The sequence below is a fragment of the Rhyacophila brunnea genome, unplaced genomic scaffold (genome assembly GCF_057557595.1).
Source record: "Rhyacophila brunnea isolate RB1 unplaced genomic scaffold, BYU_Rbru_1.0 scaffold_116, whole genome shotgun sequence".
NCBI lineage: Eukaryota > Metazoa > Arthropoda > Insecta > Trichoptera > Rhyacophilidae > Rhyacophila > Rhyacophila brunnea.
In genome coordinates this window covers 79,670-96,286 of record NW_028232770.1, presented here as the reverse complement: position 1 = coordinate 96,286, position 16,617 = coordinate 79,670, and positions in this window count along the sequence as shown.

Genomic DNA, 16,617 nt, shown 5'->3' with positions numbered 1-16,617 from the left:
CAGAATAATTAAATAGATAAATCATGATATAAAGGTGACCAATCCATGTTAAATGCAAAAAGTCTTTATATGAGTTTTATAATCAATTTCGAATTCAAATTTGTCTAAAAACACACGTTTCTTCACATTTTTTGCATCTTACCAACGTATTTTGTTTTCTATGATCTTTTACAGACATTCATGAATTTGGATTTTATAATAAATCATATATACATATTTTATATAAAAATAAATTTCCGTGTCTTTTTCGCAATAAATTTCAACGAACGTAGTATAATTCTATAATCTATGATCATCTTTGTTTAATATAGCAACATTTTAATCGTGCTTGTTTCGCATTCGGTATATTTAACTAAAGTGGTGTAGCTTCTGCTGGGATTTCTTAACAATCAATATCATTATGGAGAAAATTTTACTTAGGTTTCTTAATATAAATATAAGTCACATTTTGAAATTCTATGCATTTTAATTATACATAAAATATTATAGATCTCTATATTGCGTCATTTTGACAGAATTTATTTATTCACAAATAATATTTGCTGGACTTTCTATTAAGCCTGATATATTGCTTAAAGTTTGTGAATTTGGCTGTAAATCAATATAATTTTTTTCTAATGCGCAATAAATTATGAACTTCTATAGCAGAAAGAATTTATTTAAACAGTTAAAAATGCAAATTTGATACATATCTAATTTATTAAACAACGGGTTTTTAATTTTGATATCTTTTTGTTTTGTCTAAATAGACGCATTGATTTCCATTCGATTCTGTAGATTTTTATAGCCTGATATTTTTATTTTCATTTGAAAATGCTGCAAAAATATTGCAAGAATTATATAAGATGTTTTCTTTCTATAATAAGAAACAGACCAGATCAATATGAATTTTATGAAAAAAAAACATTAGAGTATTATTATTTTGCCTGCTTGATACGTAGGTTGATAAATAATGGTATTGCCTCCAAATTGCGTTTAATTATTCCTTTTTATAATATATTCAATGGTTTTGCATAGAATGCATTTTTGAAACAAAAAAAAAATTGCATGCACTATTTCATCACTTTCCAAGAGTCGAAGGTATTTGTATTACCACGAGGTATATAAAAATTATATTTGGTTTATTACAGCATGTTTTCCATTACTTATACTTATATTTTGTTTTTATGGCATATATTAAATATATATTGCTTAAAAGTTCCTTTAAATTTCTTGTAGTTTTTATACAAGTCTAGGCTTTTTACTTTTGACATTCTAAATGCCTTTATCGATATTTTTGGATATAAAAATATCAATTTTTTGATTTCATATGTTACATTACTTATGATAATTGGTGCCAATCTGTAAAAAACATTTAGATTATATCGAAGATAGTGCTATTTTATTAATTCTGGGTTATCTAATAAACCCTTTTAAAATTAGTCTGATTATGGATTTAACATGGTAGTTCTAAATAAAAAGACTTTTTGGCATATTATAAGGTTCTTTTGATTATTTTGTGTGATTTCTACAATTAAAGCATTATACAATCCTTAAAACTTGTTTTATTTATTAGAATTAAGTTCCTTGAAAATATAACCCATTTAGTTAAAGAATGGCAATATATTGGTAAGGGTTATCTCACCAATTAAAACCAAAAATTTTCGTGTAAATGATCAAAATATTGAAAAATCAAATTTAAATTTAATGCATTTAAATGGCATAACTACAGAGAGACATAATTATATTATTTTATGAAAAGAAGCATTATAAAAATTAACGTGTATGTGTTAATAACTTTTTTACAATTTAAAGAGCCATAAAATCTAATAAATATGTGATTTGGGCAATGATTCCCTGGAAATTCAATTAGTTATATTTAATAATATATCCTATTTTATTTATTGGTAAATGTTCTTATTATCAATTTTATCTATCTAGACGTGGCCAACCCCTTGGGAATATTGCACAACTCCTTGATGAATCTTTTGACACCTTCCCCTGATCTATCTTTATCAATTGCTCTTTTCTCTCATATGAGATGAGTTCAAGTGTCTTGCGTGGTGTGGGAGCTTGCATATATGCTTCTACTTCGTCTAGGATTTTTAACTACTTAACATATTTTTTATGGAAGTTTATAACTACTCCATCCAAAGTCATTACATATGGTATTATTCTTGTTTTACATTTGTAAAATAAACCAATTTAATTCGCCAAGATGTCATACTTCGTATATTTTTCATTCTCAACTTCTGTTAAGTTGTCAATACTAGTTATACCTATTTCAATCAACGTAATCATATTATATAAAAATTCATATAACATCTTTATATAAGGCTTCAACCATAGATTGATGCATCGAGAAATAGAAATGTTCATTTATATGCATGATTCATTTACAAAATGATTTTTTTATGTTCCACTGAAGAAATATTGATCAAGATATTTAGCAAAAATCATATTTCCGAAAAATTTAACACATTATATATTTTTTTATATTATTTGATTTGATAAATAATTTTTGTTTATGGTGATGGAATGAGATTATAATTTTTATTAAACAGTCAATTGTAGTGTTTCTTGCCTGAAAATTGATTATAGATAACATTATTCTTTTATTTAAGGCGAATACCATCTATCCATTTTTATTCTCTCCTGATCTGGCATTATATTAAATAGCATCTCCTATGAATGCCTTTTCCTTTTAGATACCGCATAAGAAAATTTAAAAGTGTATTTTTTAATGGGGTGGATCCGATTTTATCAAGGATTTATCCATGGTTTATATTTCGACAACTTTTATTTATTTGATTTTAAATTATTTATATTACATCAAATAAAATTCTCAACAGATCTATACATAAGATTTGACTATTTTTTGCTATCTCATAAACTTCTTTCGTATATTTCCCCCTTCAACGCTTATTAATACATGGTTTTTTTCTCTATTCTATTGTTCAGCATATTTTCCAAAGTCGGCTTGTATCTTGACACTTAGGTATGCAATTGCATTATTATTTGTGATCGGTCATGTCATTACATATTATGATTTATTAAACTATTATTATTATGCATCTAACTATTGGTGATAATTTTAATTAAAAATTAATTCATTATACATAATTGGGTTTAATATACAAATTTAAAACTGGAATAATACCATATGTAATGACATGGGATGCAGTGGTTAAAAAATTTTATAGAAAATATGCTAAGGAGTTAAAAATCCCGGACGAAGTAAGAGCATGCATGCAATCTCTCACACTCCACAAGACACTTGAACTAACTCATTTGAGAGAAGAAGAGCAGTTAAAAAATGAAGATAGATCAGGGGAAGATGTCAAAAGATGTAACAAGGATTTTTGAAATATTCCCAGTGGAATGAGCACGTCTGAATAGATATAATTGATAAAAGAAACTCAACGCATGAATAAATAATAAATACATAATTGTATAAAAACTCTTTTTTAAAATTTTCCATCTTTAAATACATATTATACGTCCGACTCACGGGGGTGGTATGGTTGAGTGCTTTACAAGTCGAACCCCAGTGAGGGGTCGCGGTTTCCACTTCCACCCACCCCACACATTTGAAACGAATTTACTCTAAAGAAAAATACCCAAGTGGGCGGCTAGTGATAAATAAAAGACAAAGCATTTAAAAGCCATGAGAAATAGAAGGTTGCTGTGTAAGCCGTTAAACTGTGGCAGTATTGGAAAAGGATCTCACACCGTACAACAAGTATATAGGTAAGTGCAGAGTGTGGTTGTAGCTTGTAACTCTTTGCGATGAAAAGTAGACGGAATCTTATTACCTCCATAGAATGACTGCCGTCTATGAGAAATGGCCCAAACCACGGTGATTTCGGGTTACAAGAAGTGCTGGGGGTGCTTCAAAGAGAGACGCAGCAGTTAAGAAATAGTTCCTATTAAGATAAAACGAAGTTCCTAGAAGCAAAAACATAAATAAAGAAAGTAAATTCGATTGGAATTTTATACATCCGACTCACTTTTATATCCAGTAAATTCTTTTAAGACGAAATATGCAATCCAAATATTTTTTTTTGATTTAATTAAAAGATATTTTTGTGGTGATAAATGTAAAACACGAAAGTACCATATGTGATGACTTAGGATGGGATGGTCACAAAATATCATAAAAAATATTTTAAAGAGTTAAAAATCCCGGACGAAGTAGAAGCATACATGCAAGCTCGTACACTCCGCAAGACACTTGAACTCATCTCATTTGAGAGAAGAAGAGCAGTTGATGAAGATAGATCAGGGGAAGGTGTCAAAAGATGCAATAAGGAGTTGTGCAATATTCCCAGGTGGATGAGCACGTCTAAATAGATGAAATTGATAAAAAGAAAATCAATCCATAAATAAATTTCTCAATTTTTTGGGATGATATTTAATTTATTTAAATGTTCATTTACTTCTTTTAAAGTTTAAAAACCAAGTAAGTAATTTATATTTCAGCTTTTGGTTGATAGTTTAAATATTATTCGTCTAATTTTCATATTCAAAAATACAATTTAGGTTTATTGAAATTTTAAAAATAATTGATTCAAATAAATATATGTGTTGCTGTGTAATTTATATTTTTTAATTTCATTAATACTATACTTGTATTGAACAAAAATCAAAATATTTTTGTCTTTTCTTAATTTGTGTTGTAAATAATGATAAGAGGTAAATTCAAAGTATTTAACATCATAACATTAAAATATGGGAAAATATAATCAGTAATTTAGTGAAATACATGAATCTTTATGCATTGAATGAGCTTTAAAAAATAAAATGGTGTGGAAAAGGTGTTTGCAGCATTAGTAATAGTCGATTATTTTCTATAAACTATGGATATAAATTATTTTATTGGACCTATATTTTTATTTAAATATATCAGATGATGGCTAAGTCGAATTAGTATATCATGAAAAATAGTAATTCATAATATTTATATTTTTATTTATTTATATACCTCCTTATTTTAAAATTTTAGTTATGATTGTTTTTTGTAGCTTCAATTTCAAATAATTAAAATTAAAATTTTTGTACTATTCCATATAATATATGGCGTCAAAAAAGAACAAGAATAAAAAATCGAGAATAAAAAATGCAAAAGAAAGTGGTAATGATGTTAATTTGAGTATACCTTTGGTAGATGGTCTAGAGAAAATAGACTGACTAGTGAATGATACTTTGAAATCTGGTGTAATCAATGAGCCAAATGTTAATTCTTCTGAACCTACAGATTTGATTAAACATGTGTCATACAGTAAACTAGATGAAAAACTTGGGAATGGATTTAATATTGATGAGGGATTTAGCAGTAGATTGAATAGTGATAAATCTGATATAAAACTAGATGAAGAAGTTAGGAATGGGTTTAATACTGAAGAGGGATTTAATAGTGGATTAAATGATGATAAATCTGGTATAAAACTAGATGAAGAAGTTAGATATGAATGTAAAGATGGTCAAGCTATAATTAATCTATATAAAGAATTAAATACACTAAAGGCTGAGATTAAATTGGATGAGAAATTTAGCAATGGATTGAATAATACTATATTAAATGAAAATGTTGAGGCTGAAAATAAAATTACCGATGAATTTAACACTAGTTTGAAAAATATCACAATAAATAATATTGATGATGAGTTTGATAACAATAGATTAAATCGTAATGAAATCGATAGTAAAGTTAGTAAAGATGCAATTGAGACACCAAAATACAATTTACGTATATTTTCTCTTACTCTTCACAACTTCAAGTCCTTTAAAGGTACACATACGATCTCGGACATCGTTCCACATTTTATGCCCATAGTTGGTCCTAATGGTAGTGGAAAATCGAATTTGATAGATGGTCTCTTGTTTGTTCTTGGTTTTTCGGCCCGAAAAATGCGACACAAATCCACGAGTGATTTAATATACAGTGATAAAAACACAAAAGAAACAAATTGTTCGGTTGAAGTTCATTTTGTTCGTGACATTTTTGGATCATCACAAAAAGAGTCTTATAAATTAAAACGTGTTTTAAAGGGATCTAAGTCCACGTATTTTCTTGATGGAAAGAAGTTTTATGTTCATGTGTTCAAACTTTTCTTGTGGAAAATGGTATTGATGTGATTACTTCGCGTTTTCTTATTCAACAAGGTGAGATTGAGAATGTTAGTTTGATGAAACGCATTATGGTGGCATGCTGGATTATCTTGAAGAAGTTATTGGGACTAAACATTATAGAGACCTTAAATCAGACCTTGATATTAAGTTAAAGGAGTTATCTGAGGTGAGTGAGCTCAAATTAACAAGCTTCAAGTTTTATGAAAAAGAGTACATTTACATAAAAGATAAGGTGGATCATGTTCTGGACTGTATAAACATCTATATAAAAAGAATCATGTTAATTAATGAGTGTAACAAGCTCAAAAGCAGCGTTAAATCTTTTTATCGCAACGAATTAATGCAAAGAATCGCTACGAATATCCAAATTTTAAAAGAAATAGGAAATAAAAATAATGAACGAAGAGATTTTTTACAATTAAAAGAAAGCGAATGTATAGTTCTAAGAAAAAACATGTTGGTTTGTGAAAGTAAAGTCAAAACACTTCAAAAAGGATATTTAGAAGCAGATAAAAAAAATTATTTGGTTATCGAGAAGAGAAAAAATCTCGAGAAAAGTTTAAAAGGGTATACAGAAATGGTAAAAAATAAAAAAGAAATGAATACGGTTCGAAAAAAGGAAATAGAAATTTCTACAACAGAAATAAAACAAAATTTAGAAGAAATTAAAAGGTACAAAACAGAAAGCGACAATATTAAACAATTTATTAAGCAAAATGAAAATAAAATTGATGTTAATGGGAAGAGTCTCTTCCAACAAAGAGAAATAATGCAAGATGAAATAAGTAGCCTTGAATCCAAACTTGTTCCACTTTTTAGCGAAAGATCACATCTTCAACATGAAATAAATATAATAGCCTCGAAAAATAAGTATCTGGAAGAAATGAAAAATAAATTAATTGAAATTACTGAAGAACTGAAGTTAGTCAATAAATCCGAAGAAAGAAAAAATGAAGAAATTGCAGATAAAGAAAGTGAATACAAAAAATTAAAGTCTAAACTTGATAACATCGAAAAAGATATTTTAGAAACAGAAAACGAAATACAAAGCAGGAAAAACAAATTCGATGATCTTCTTTATAATGAAAATAATAAAAAAACGGGAAATAAAATTTATAATGTTTTGGGAAATGTAAAAGGGTTTCATGGAAGATTAGGCGACCTTGGTAATGTAGATAAAATATATGGGTTGGGTGTGAGTGCAGCTGGAAAATCTCATCTAAATTCTTATGTCGTTGAAAATGAAAGCGATGCGGAAAAGTGCGTTGAGTTGGTCAAAAAACACGGCATCGAAAGAACTTCTTTTATTGTCATAAACAAAATTAAAAATCATAGCAACAATAATAACAATAATGATAATAATAATAATAACAATGAAGGTGTTCTATTAGTTGATCTCATCAATTGCGATGACAAATATAAAAAGCTGTTCTATTTTGTTTTCGGTGATACTCTGCTATGTAAAAATATTGAATTGGCCAATAAAATTGCGTTTGGGAACAAAAGAAGAAAGGTTGTTACTCTCGATGGAAAAATGATTGATAAAAGCGGATTAATGAGTGGTGGTGGAACTGTCAATGGCCTTATAAACACTTCCACCCCAAAAGAAAACTACATTGACGGTAATAATTACAAACACAATAATGAGAGTTGCAATAAAGAAAATACAGACAACAATGGAAATAAAGAAAGTGTAGAAATTAAGATTGAAAAATATAAAAATAATATTGAAATGCTAAAAAGTGCCCTTGAAAAAATGAAAGAAAAACGTTCAGCCATATTAAATGACTTAAAATTAACAGAAGCACAGATAAACTCATTAAAAAATAACGAATTAAAAATGAACATCCTAATAAAACAATCAAAATCAATAAAAGCAAACATTAAAGATATTGAAGAATCTTTAAATTCACAAAAATCATTCATAAAAGAAAAAAATCACATCTCAATATCACAAGAAATCGAAAAAATTCAAAATAAAATAAAAAATGTTCAAGAAAAAATTGATGACACCGATTCAATCGAGATAAAACACAAAAAAGGCATTTTAGGAACATTGATAGACAAAACGATGTACTTGGAACAACGGAATTCAAGTTTGGAAAACAAAATAAGGGAAAATTGTGAAGAAAATATCGAAAAATTGGAAAAGGAAATTGAAAGAATTAAAAATGAAATTGATAAAAATGTAGATGATGGAAACTTTGAGATTAGAAAAAAAGAATTGGAAGGGGCTCGAAAGGAATATGAAAAGGTTGTCGGCAAAGTTAAGGAAATTAACAGAGAAATTACCGAGATTAAAGAAGAAATCGGTGATGATTTTGGAAAGGAAATCGAGGTAAAGGGAATAATAGCTGATAATGAAGAAGATGCAAAAAAACTTAAATCGGAGATTCAAGCTTTGGTAAAGGAAATCAAACAAAATAATAAGGATATAAATAGAATGAAAAAATATATTGATAAATATAATAATGATATAAAAGAGAGTGAAAATAGGAACCAGAAAGAACTAGAAACTAATAGTAGCATTGATGATAGTGGAACAAAAGAAAATTCAAATTGTACTGAGATAAAAGAAGAAAATCGCCATGATCTAGAAAAAGATGATAATAATAGCGAAGACGATGATGATATAGAAGATAATATGGAAAAAGATGTTAACAATATCGGAGATGATATGGAAAGAGATAGTAATAATAGCCAAGATGATGATGATAGAGAAGATGATGAATTTGCGATTGAAGAAACAAAAGAAATTTTATTAAGAAAAGAAAAAGAGCTTAAAAACATCGAGGACAAATCATCAGCAATTAATATGTCCCTCTTCAAAGAGTACAACATAAAAAAATCAGAATTCATCACGAACAAAAAAATTTACACACTTCACATCTCAAAAATAAAAAAAATATCACAAAAAATAGAGAAAATTAAAGCCGTTCACTACGAAACGTTCATGAACGGATTCAACACAATAAACAAACACCTCAAACTAATATACCAAATGATCACTTTCGGGGGTAATGCAGAACTTGAAATGGTTGACCACATGGACCCCTTCTCTAGCGGTATAGTTCTTACTGTTATGCCTCCAAAAAAATCTTGGGTCCCTACTTTTAACCTCTCAGGCGGCGAAAAAACACTCGCATCACTGTCATTGGTATTCGCTATACACGCATTTAAACCCTCTCCATTCTACATCCTCGACGAAATCGATGCCGCCTTGGATTACAGAAATGTTTCGGTTATTGCGGAATACTTCATCAATCAAAACAGAAATGGAAGTGGCGTACAATTTTTGGTTATTAGCTTGAGAGGTGAAATGTTCGAAAAATCTACAAAAATGATTGGCGTTTTTAGAAACAATGGGCTGAGTAAAACTGCGGTTTTTGATATCGCTAAAATGATTAAGTAAATCGTGAAAAGGGGATAAACTCTTGATATAATAATATAACTAATATCTGTGAATGTCTTTTAAAATAAACTATGGTATTGATAAATTGTATTTTTTTCTTCTTATCACCAATATATCGGTTTGTACCTAATAGACACTTTAATAATACTATGCATCTGGTGATTTATTTAACTAAAAGCCTATATAATGGAATCTTAATACGATATAATATATATTTTATATACATTCCTTTTCTATACACACAAATTGATTATTTAACATCACAGAATACTTCTTTAACCACATAAAAGAATCATATACTACATTATAACGAGGATTAAAACACAAAAATAATTGGTGATAATTTATTTAAGAGCATTATAAACACATTTTTACATGTTAATTTAAACTATGAATCATCAAAACGACATAATAAATATAATAAAAATCTTTTACAATATGGGGAATTTTCTATATTAAACAAGCAAACAATTAAAAATAAGTAAAACAAATTATTATGCTTTTAGTGGCATAAATTGTATAAAATAATATATGGCTGATTTGGGAATCCTTGATACCAAAAACAAGAAAATTTAAATGAGTATAAAGAAATTATTATGTTTTTGGTGGTATAAATTATATAAAATAATATATGGCTGATTTGGGAATCCTTGATACCTAAAACAAGAAAATTTAAATGAGTATAAAGAAATTATTATGTTTTTGGTGGTATAAATTGTATAAAATAATATATGGCTGATTTGGGAATCCTTGATACATAAAACAAGAAAATTTAAATGAGTATAAAGAAATTATTATGTTTTTAGTGGTATAAATTGTATAAAATGATATATGGCTGATTTGGGAATCCTTGATACCAAAAACAAGAAAATATAAATGATTATATACAAATATTTATGTTTTCTACCGTAAACGACAATATTTATTTCAAAAAAATAAAAATTGATGACTATTATTGTCCTTTTGGCACTGTTTATTATATTATTCCATCGTCTCATTTTAATGTACTATAATTATATATCATATACGACACCTCCCCACCTAACATTTTGGTCGTTCGTGCATTCTCTTTTTAAATGTGTCTTATTAAACCTGTAGGTTTAGCTTTTTTTATCGACTTTATAAGCATCTGTAAAATAACCCATTTACTTTGCAACCTTCCTGTCAATTTTGCCGATAAAAGGGGGGGGGGTTTAATATCGGAACTGCTTCCCCTATTTTAATATTTAATGGGATTCCCTGTTTTCCTTTTCTGATTGCTTTTTTGTATTTTAAAAAATTTGTGCCCTTTTTATTTGATGATTTGTCTATGGAATGAGCTAACTCCTTTATTTTGTCGGTTTTATCCAGTGTTGGCTTTTTTCCATATTTTAGAATAAATGGTGATGCATTAATAGCCCCTTAAAATGATATTATTATCTTGTATTAGCTTGTTACTCATCCCAATAACGAATACAACTTTTCTTGCCATAACTGAAAACCTTCTTTTGTATTCCTATGAGCGTTTGGTTCGCTTTTTCTACCGCACCTACTGTTCCGGTGATGAGAATTCCCATGGAATATTATACTTATAATCAACCAATTCTTGTATTTGTATATTCTAGAATTCTAGTTCATTATCTCTAAGGATTATAGTGGGTATTCTGTGCTTCTCACTATAAATCTTTTATTGCTTTTTCTATTGTTCCTCCACTCTTATCTGTAATTCTTCTGGTTTCCATCTATTTGGTAAAGAGATCTAGAACTAGAAATATATAAGTGTTGCTTGTGTCTCCAGGTATTCTACCAATAAAATCAATCTCCCATATTTCATTTGTGTATTTATGTTCAATGACTCTGTTTTTTTGTGCTTTTCCTGAATTCCCGGCCTTACTGCATATTTCGCATTTTTCTACAAAAATTTAGAAACCCTTGTGTATACCACTTCAGTTGTGTTTTCTTTTTAGCGAAATTTCATGTTATTTGGTGACGTATGTTCTAATAAATTATAATATTGCCTTTCGATTTCCTCCTTTTCGGATGATTCTAGTACAACTTGTTTGGCGAGGTTTATTTGTTCTTCCTTGCTTGGTCTACTAAAGAAATCCGCTATATTCGACTCCCCCTTATAGTTTTATTCTTGTAGCCTTTGTGGGATTTTCGTATTCTGCTATATGTATTCGAGGCTGTCTTGATATATTATTGTTCTTTATGATCTTGTTTAGTAAAAGGTGCTTTTCTCTTAAATAGTGATTAAATGTATAATTTTTTTCTCCACGGCCAATTCTTCTTTATCTGTTGTAGAAGATAATTGCTGTGCTTTGATAAACTTCTTACTGTAGAATGAAGTAATTTTTTCTACCTTGGTCATCCAATTGTGATTACAAGGTGCCCATTGCACCATCAGAAACTCCTTTGTTATGATGAATTCTTTTCTTATTTTGGTGTGGCTCTTCTGTTATTGTGGCTTTGTCTTATTCAGTTTTCCGAACGCTTCTTCTGCCTCTTTTAGCCATTCAATTTTCTTCTGACTCTTCGTATCATTGCCTTTGGGCAAATCTGTCAGAAGATATGCTATAGTCGCGTAACTTTGCATCAATTTGTTGCAGATGTTTGAATATCCTAATAATGAACGCATCTCTCACAGTGTTTATAGTTTATTAAACTCTCATATTGCTATTTTTTGTCAGGCTTTACTATCCCATGTAAAACTAAATATCCTAAAAACTCCACTTCTGTTCGTTGTGAGACAGTCCGCAGGCTTTTAATTTTCATAGAATAACTTCTTGATGTTTCTTGTGCTCCTCGGTGTTTTCTGAGAATACTATGATGATATCGCCTAGATATGAAATCGCGAATATCAGTTTTCTTTTTGAAAGCAGTATTCATAATCTATTGAAATATCATGCGCGCGTTGCATATTAAAAGGCATTCTGGTGAAATCCAAAAGTAAACCTTTCCAGCTAAAAGCTGTTTTTTCCTTTTCTTTTACATCTAATGTGATTTGACTACATCCCGATGTCGTATTCATGAAGAAAAGAAAGTTTCACCTGCTAGCATATCGTCAATTATTTTGTCGATTCTAGGCTGCGGATATGTGTTTTTCTTTGTTATTTCATTTAGTGCCCGATAATCTATGTATAACCGAATTTTTAATTTATCTTTCTATACGATCATCAGATATATCGCCATGTGCTTCCTGATTTTTGTAACATTCCTTGTTTTTTTTTGTAATCTGCATCTAATTTATTTTCTAGATGAACTTGGATTCTGCGGTTTCTTTGGTAGTTTGGTTCTTGTGCTTAAATATCAATTACGTGTCTTTTAACCATACATTGTCATTTGGAGGTGATATCAGTTGTTAATATGCTAGAGGATGTATTCTTAATATCCTTTTTCCCGGCTCAAAAGATGTTCTTCTTTAAAATTGGCTGCATAAGAACTGATCGATCTGTAATTTCGTCTCCTTTTATTTATTTTTAAATTAATATTTAACACTTCTAGATTTTTAATGATTTTAGATGTACCCAGTGGTATATACGGCATTCTTGCTTCTGCTACAAAAAGCTTCTTTAATTTTTATTCATAATTATGTATCTTTAAGACTAGATTTTATATTCTTCCTCGAATTTTTATTTCTATAATTTTTGTTGCTTTTGCTTTCTGTTAGTTGGTAGTATTTTAACCTGCTTTTCTACGATATTCTCCTGTATTATTGTGATAACTGCTCTCTTACAAGGAGTACCCGTGATTTTTTATTGATAGAGCCAAATCGTATATAAGGGTTTTTACTTGTACATTTATAATTAGAATTGTGTAAAATTTATTATAATTTGCTTCATTGGATTCGTTATTATCTGTTTACACCTTTTCAGCATAATGCCATCCTTTTTCTTTATAGACTTTTGGCACCCAAAATTCATCTGTTGTCTGTTTTTTTCTATGAATTTCGCTGTATTTATCTTATTTCTAGTTTCATGATATTCTTTTACTTTGCAATTTTTACTTTTTTTGTGCATGCACCCGCCACTATGATCTTTTTGCATTTTATTTGTATATATATATATATATATATACCTTGCCAACCTTTGCTCTCTGCATCCAGCTATATCTTTCATGTGTATAAAGAAAAACTTTCTCTTTAGACTTGCTGAACCGGAAGAAGTTATGATTGTTACCTTCTATATCCAGAATTCAATTCTTATTTCCGGCTTGGGATCTCGAGATGACTCTGTCAATTTAAGCCTGAAGTGACAGAAACAGGCTATCACAATGATAACCTGTTTCTCATATCATCTCGAAGAACATCTCCGACGACTCTGGGATGCCATTTTAGAGGAATTGTAGGGCTGTTATGAGAATCTTCATTTTACTAAAGAAGCGTGCGTCTAGTTACATTAGGAGCTCTGATATAGTTGTTGCTGATTTTTCGTCAGTGTTTCTCTCTCCCAGTAAAATGCTGTATTTCTGTGCGTGAAGCTGACTATTCGCCTACAGGACTTCCCATTTAGGTTGTAGAATGACGGCTTCGATATCCAATTATAAATACATGCTGTTTCATCATCTTGAGGTTCTCTTCGAGTGAAGGTGGTTTTTACGTTTTCTCACCCGCTGTCGATATTTCTTTTTGGTACTGTTTATTAGATTGATCCATCGTCTTCCTTTATGGTACTATAATCATATATTATATACGACAATAATGATTTGGATAAATAGAAATTGGCCTGATTAAACGTTAATATAGCTATTGATATTCAATTTGATGCAAATTTACCGCTAATAAACTAACTTAATTTAAATATACAAGCTAAATACATATTTTAAAAAAAATACGACGCAATGCAAGTTTTTATAATATCGTGAATCTTCTTTTTATTATTGTATTCAATTATATTTTTTATTTATGGGCTAAATTTATAGTCGTAATTTTAGTTTTTGTTCTCAGGCACAGGTTGCTTGATTCTCTGTACACACAGCGTATTTCTACTTTCGCCTTTCTTCTCCTCTCCAAAGTCTTCTTCAATACTCCTCCTTCTTATGAGACCTATTAATTCAAGGGTTTTTCTCAATTCCAAGGTTTGTATATATGCCTCAACCTGGTTCGTGAATCTAGTTCCTTCAGGTACCTTTTATGATATCGTCTCCACACCGTCCCATGTTAAAGTATATGGGGTAATTTTTAACTTGTTTTTGTATTCAAGTTATAATATTTAATTATAATAAATCGAGTCACACTAAAATAAAATGACCTATATATTTAAACTAAAAACGAAAAATTGAGAAAATATGACCTGCTAGCATCTGGGCTGTCATTAATATACAAGTGAAAGAAAAAAATTATTCCATATGTTATAACATGGGACGGTGTGGTGACACGATATCATAGAAGGTACCTGAAGGAACTAGATGTCACGAACCAGGTTGAGGCATATATTAAATCTTGGGATTGAGAAAAACCCTTGAATTAATAGGTCTCAAAAGAAGGAGGGGTATTGAAGCAGACTTTGGAGAGGAGAAGATAGCCGAAAGTATAAATACGCTGTTTTTACAGAGAATCAAGAAAGCTGTGCCTGAGAACAAAAACTAAAATTACGAATAAAAATTTAGCCCATAAATAAAAAATACATATTTAAACTATAACCCTGTTGCATGTTTTATATATCATCTAATATTTATAATCAGAATCTACAATATTCATAAAATTTCATTCTATGATTATTATAAATAATTACTGTGCATATCAATACATATTTTTATGTACTTTGAAGTCGTTCACCATCTACCATATAAAAAAATTACTTTTTTAATTTTATTTAAATGTCCCTTTATTAGAGACATTCAAATTTGTCAAACTATAATTTTGGGCACGATAAAAATTAAAATATATGTTGAAGCTGTGCATTAAATTAAAACTAAAGACGATTTCGCCATTAAGTTCTCCAGAATTTGATTTTTATGACACATATAAATTAGATAAAACATGTATAATAATTGAATGAATTTCTTTAAAATGAAGTGTGGGACATTTAAGAAATCATGGAAAACACAAAAGCAGCATTAAAATATCTAAAACGTATTTTTAAATTTAGAATCAAGATAATTTGCCAAATTTCGGTATAGGTCACTATTATATGTGAAAAATAAACAATGAAGGTGGAAAACGAACTCCAAGAAAATTACTATAATAGGAAGCGCACAATTTTCATGATATGAACTAGAAAATAGATGGGCTTCTTTTAATATTTTAGATAAATACTTTTAAAACCAGTTGCAGGAATTAAAAGTAAAGTCGGATGCTGTTCATGTAGTATTTTAAATGAACTAAGAAATTCGAAAATTTGTGGAAGGCAAGTAGAAAGAGAGAAAAATAAAATTACGGCCGTTAATATAAACCTTGAAGTTTATGATGAAAATATAGTAAAAGAAAATAAAATTGGGGACATCGAGTTAAAGGTATATAAGTGAATTAGATATATACTATATACATGAAATTGACGTTAATAAAAACGACTAAAAAGCTTTAAAGAAAATATTTGTAAATTATAAAATCGGGGCCCTATACCGATGGGTAGAAATCCTATAAGAAACTATGCAAAAAATTAAAGTTTGAACACAAAATTGACAAATAAAGTAAAGATTTTATATATCTAATTGGTTGGTTTTTATATGAACACTGCTGAAGGCCGAAATATTATGTTGAAAATGAGAATAACAGTGAGTTATTGAATTTAAAAGAAAATAAAACAGTTTTGCAATAAATAATTCGCAATATTAATTAAAAAGGATATATGTTTGAATTTTTGGCAATGTAAATGTAATAATGAAAATTATTAATTTTTTTCACACGAAATTTGTTATTTATTACTAAAATACAAACATACATCTATAAATTAATTTTTTGGGAAAAAAATTACATTTATCGGTTTAAAATATATATAAAAACCAGAAAACGATGTTTTCCCGTCTTTTCATTTAGGCTCAAAATTATATATATTTACCGAATATTTATCATTCGCTGTCTAAAATACCTTTAAGCAAAATTTCCAAAAAATTATTATAAAAATTCTTAAGTATTTATTTAAAACAATAATTTATCCCTTTCTTTTCTTAAATTT